Genomic DNA, 5,740 nt, shown 5'->3' on the forward strand with positions numbered 1-5,740 from the left:
CAATCCCACTTCTGGGCATACACACCGAGGAAACCAGATCTGAAAGAGACACATGCATCCCAATGTTCATTGCAGCACTGTTTATAATAGCCAGAACATGGAAGCAACCTAGATGTCCATTGACAGATGAATAGATAAAGAAGTTGAGGTACATATACGCATGGAATATTACTTAGCCATAAAAAGGAACATATTTGAGTCAGTTCTAATGAGGTGGGTGAACCTAGAGCCTATTATACAGAGTGAAGTGAGTCAGAAAGAAAAAACAAATGTCATATACTAATGCATATATACAGAATCTAGAAAGATGGTACAGAAGAATTTATTTGCAGGGCAGCAATGGAGAAACAGACATAGAGAACTGACTTATGGACATAGGGAGAGGGGAGGAGAGGGTGGGATGGATGGAGATAGTAACATGGAAACTTACATCACCATGTGTAAAATAAGATAGCCAATGGGACTTTGCTGTATGTCTCAGGGAACTCAAACAGGGTTTCTGTATCAACCTAGAGGGGTGGGATGGGGAGGGAGATGGGAGGGAGGTTTAAGAAGGAGGGGACATCTGTATACCTATGACTGATTCATGTTAAGGTTTGACAGAAAACAACAAAATTCTATAAAGCAATTACCCTTCAATTAAAAAATAAATAAATTTTTAAAAAAGAAAAAAAAATGTTATTAGTAAATAGGACTAATACTCCCCAAATGAGATAATTTCTGTATCCAATTTGCTCTGAATATTATGCTTAAAAATATTACAACTTGTATTTTCACATTGCTTCTCCTCTCAAAGCTTCTTCAAATAAACTCAGTATCTCTTATGTGTAAAGCAGGGCATAAGGGTCATTATTTACCCATTTTACAGATGAAGAAAGTGAAGTCTTACATAGAGTCCTATAGTTAATGAGTTAAGCTGAGACCCTATCTCTCCTCCTCAAGGCCCAAAGCACTTAGTACTACCCTGGATGTTATGTAATGGTCTTTTAACTAACCAGACCTCTAACATCCTGGGGAAGGAAGAGACCCCATTAGAAAGGTACAGTGGAAGGAATGAGAACAAGGGCAGAAGACCTGGGGAAGAAATCAAGACACTCAAGAAAGTAAGGCTCTAACAGAAGGATGATGCTTCAAACTGCAGACAAATGCAGTGTGCCTTTAAAAAGGACCACATCTATACCTCTATATTGCTTACTATCTGAAGCTAAGCCAGAGGGATGTACACAGTGAGATTTTTGTCTCATTTCAGGAAGGATACAGGATAAAGATTCTGTGCCAGTAATCTTCCTTGGATTAATGGTTTCTCTTTTATCTGCTGTATTTCTGCTCAGATGTCTCTTCTCTGAATGAGTCAGAGGGAATGCAAATGCTGGGCGCAGTCCGCCTGAAATATTTAAATCCAGTTTTGCAATGTTTTGCAGGTTTTGAGGGACAAATTACACACACACACACACACACACACGCACACACACACGATGGAGGAATGGCAGATGAGAATTACAGATATATCAGCCAGCAATACAAAAACGTGGTATTTCAATTTGACAACAAACTCATTTTTCCTTTTCCATTGCTTTGTTTCTCCAGATCAACATTTTAAAGGTTTGATATGAGTGGAAGGAATCTGCAACATTCTTTTGTGAGGCTCGGAATCTCATCAAGAATGTATCTGACTACACAGAAAACTGATTTTCTTTTGGCTCCCAAATGACGAGCCTTCATTATGCAACGAGCATGTCCCTGGAGAGAGCATTCTCTACATACTGAGAGAGAGAAGGTGGGACAGGTTGGACGGTTGGACATGATTTGTGTGCATTTTCTCAATCTCTCCTTTTATGGATACACTCTGAACTCTTTATTCTCACGTTCAGTCATAGACTTGCAGGCAGTGTCTCACTATTGTGACTAAGAGGCCTTCTTCTAAAAGGAAACCCGAACGGCATTAATATTCAAATCCTCTAACTCGGTCTGCAGTGGCTTGGTGGAGCTTGCATGGAGCTTCTGTCTGCCAGGGAACAGATCTTGGGAAATACAGCTGAGCAAATTGGGATTTAGCATCCATCCCCATGAGCAATTCTTAACATGAAACCCCTAGAATGAAAGGTCTCCTCCAAAGGCTTTTATTGCTGCCAGAAAGAATTCCTACCATGTGAACCCAAGGACAGAGGGAGGCTTTCTTATTTTCCTTTCCACCTCATGTGAAAGAATAATCTCATGCCTTCGGGACAAAGGCTTCTTTAAACAACAAAGTGAAATGCTTTCAACGTCCATGAACATCTCCCAACATCAATGAGATTGCTATTCACAGATGAAAAGCAGCAGGGGGACACACTGGCCATGAACAATCGGTCAATACGGCATTACCCTTGAAAACCAGAAAGCCAGGATTTGAAATGTGAAACATCTCCCACTCCTAGTAAATGAGGATTGATGAGTTCCCAGGGACGTGCAACTTCCTTTGACTTTATGTAAGTGATTTATAACCTTTCTCTATGCCATGGTTTCTGAATTTTCCCCAAGCATGTACCTGAACTAAGGCTGGGGAAAGGCGTGGCCCAAGAGCATAGAATCATACTTCTTTTTCTCAAAATGTTTTCATAAATCAGTCCGTGGACTTCAATAGTCACCAAGCACCTAGAATGTGTGGGTGCTACACTAGGTACTGGGCCATAAGATCGGCACAACCCAGTCCTTGATCTCAGAGAGAAAGAAATAAAAAATGTTAAGTCACTTGGGTGGTGGCTTAAAGACATTAACCATTGGAGAAAAAGGACAAAAGAGAAAGAGGCCTCAAGTGAGGTCCTCATCTTTAGACTAGCATATAGATATACCTCGAAATACAACAACCTCCAAGGACACAAAAATATGTTGGCTGTGCCAAGTCAGATTTGTTCTATTACCCATGCTCCCTATTGATCAAGAACTGATTCATGTCACCCAAGGGTCTACTTTAGAAGTTTCCATGTTATGAGACAGGTCAGACTTCAGTGTCTCTGAGTTGAGATTTTTGTGGCCCTGGCCTCTGCCCAGCAGTCAACTCTCTAGCTCATTCCCTCTCCAGAAAAAAAACACTGAAAGAGTCCAATTCTCTGAGGTCTCTGGCAGCTGCAGACGTGATACAGGTCCTCTTCGGACCCCATTCAGTCCATCAGTAGACTATCAATTGTAGGCTCTAAATAAGAAGGGAGAAGCAGGGCCAGGACCCTTTCTCAAAGAAGTTCAGTGAAGTCTCTGCCTAGCGGGGAGCTTCATCCTGCCTGGTACAAAGATGGAAGCCACACTCTGAAACAACTGGCCATTTATATCTCCTTGGAAGGACTCCAAGTGTTACTGTCACCCTATGTGTGTTCTCCAGAAGTGAACGATGATCAAGGCATATATCAGATATATCATATACATATATAAAATTAATATATTTAAATATATTATAATAGAAATGAACATATTTACTATATATTAGAATACATCTTTGCTATATGTACTAGAATACTTTTATACATTCATATATATGTACATTAAAATCCCAGTTGCAGTGGCTACAACTGACCCACTGAGTCCTCTTCATAAACCAAATGTGGTTCACCAACATGCCTTTACTCTCTTGACACCAGAATCCAAACCATCATCCATGCCACAGAGAGACAGAGATTTTACATCCAAAGACACCTCCCAGCCCACCAAATTAACCTTCTCTGGCTAGGGAAGCATGTTGCTGAGAAGGGTTTTTACAGGGCTCCTTTAAATGAGATGGAAGCTAATTTACTCTCTTAAATGATATTCGGGCTCTGGGTGGCACAATGTGAAAAATGACAAAGTCCACTCATGCATCAGACAGGATAATTCTGGCAAAGTTGGTGCTGACAGCATTAAAAAACAATGATGGAAGAGCCTGGCCTTGTTGTTGTCATTTTAATTGTCACTGTGAGTGACGAAAAATGCAGTTCCTGCTCCCTGGTACTTACCTCTCAGCTTTGTAATACCTTCACTGCGTCCTGGTCATTTGAAAGTGTGATTTTAGAAAGAAAAAAAAAAAGAAAGAAAAAAAAATTGGGGGACGGGGGGAGGAAAAGAAGTGTGTGTGTGAACACATGAGGGATAAAGTGGGAAGAGAGAGAAAGACAGAAGGGGACAAGAGAGCACTAGAGTCAGCAAGAGACAATGAGACAAAGACAGAGAGAAAAAAAAAGATAACCAGACAAGGATTATTTCAGATGGCTTCTCCTGAATATCAAACGCAGAGTGCTGTTAGTAATCTCATGGAAGAGGCTAGTTTTCACAAATCAAGAAACCTGCAGTGTTTCCAAGATCCACTCTGAGTTTTCAGGCAAGACAGTCCAGAATTTCTTGTTAAAAGCTTAAGGGCTCAATTTATGCTAAGCATTCAAGGAAATGTCTCATCCAAACAGGATATCGTTTTTCATATTAAAGAAGCAAACCCGATCTCAGAGCATAAATGTTATTATTCACAGTTGCAAAGGAAAATGGCATTTACTTTCTCTTTCTCCATAGGAAGGGAAGGAGGAGGCTCTCCCTTCTCTGGGGCCAGAAGAGGGCTCAGAAATTCAGTTTCCACTCCTGAAAGAAATACATTTCTCTCTCCCAACCCCAGCAGGTGAGTCCACAAACTTCCTCCACAGCACTGATTGTTGCTTTGATGGGTCAGTGTACTATATGCGCATGTTGCTTTTCAACATATGTTTAGGGGAAGAATCAAAGCTAATTTCAGTATGTGAAAAGCTAGCAGATTCCATTAGTGATTGTGACTTCCCTTCAAAGTGATAAGGCTGCTGGATGCAGGTTCTCAAAACTGAACATCCAAATGGGAATTTACGATGTAGAGCTTGTTTTATCAACCGTAGGCTTCAACACACATACAAAGGGAAAAGGACATAATTTTTTCCCTTAGCAGAAATGTGAAAAGTTAACCCAGAGAACCACTTGCGCATGTTTTTCTCATTCCCCAGCCCCCTCCAACCCACCCACATCATTTTTCCTTCTTCAAATAGGTTAGGGTGGAGAAGGGGGTCATTGAGGCCATCATTTCTGATTTTCACATGGATGGATCTGAGAGAATACACATTCAATGAATTCACACTAGCTCTTCTGCAAATGACCACAGCAAAATTCCAGAAGGAATTCAAGTGGGACTCGACCATAGCCTGATTCTCTGAATTATCCTTATAACATCTCTATCTGGTAGTATTCTTCATTATCTTGGTCCCAAAGCCCACAAAGTCATTTCTCATCTTTATGGAAAGCAAGCCCAACTAGAGCTTTGAAAAAGTTTTGGTCAGTGATACTTCATGGTTGTCATCACATTTAAGATGCATCTGATCCATAAACATACATAGATAGACTACTCAGGGGTCCAAAGTGGGGTGGGGTGGGAAATGGCATGCACTGCTAAACTCTATTAGGATGCAGCACACTTTACAAGAAAGTTTGTTATGAAACAGCATGTGGTATTTCCACCTATAAAACTGGGTGGCCTCTATTTAATGATATGTGATTCTTTTTTTCAAGACAAGATTTACATTACTCCAAATATGAAGAGCTCATAACTGGGCCCACCAGTTTCATAAAAAAAAAAGTTGGGATTCATGCCAGTTCAACACGATCTCAAGCAGAGTAATAATACCCCTCCTTGTTCCAGGTCCAGGAAAAGAAAACCAGAGTCACTGCGAGTGACACTGGAACCCCTGCTTGTTTGATCTGGCCCCGTATTCCTCCGCAGGCATTG

This window comes from Odocoileus virginianus, chromosome 31 (genome assembly GCF_023699985.2).
Source record: "Odocoileus virginianus isolate 20LAN1187 ecotype Illinois chromosome 31, Ovbor_1.2, whole genome shotgun sequence".
NCBI classification, from domain to species: Eukaryota; Metazoa; Chordata; class Mammalia; order Artiodactyla; family Cervidae; genus Odocoileus; species Odocoileus virginianus.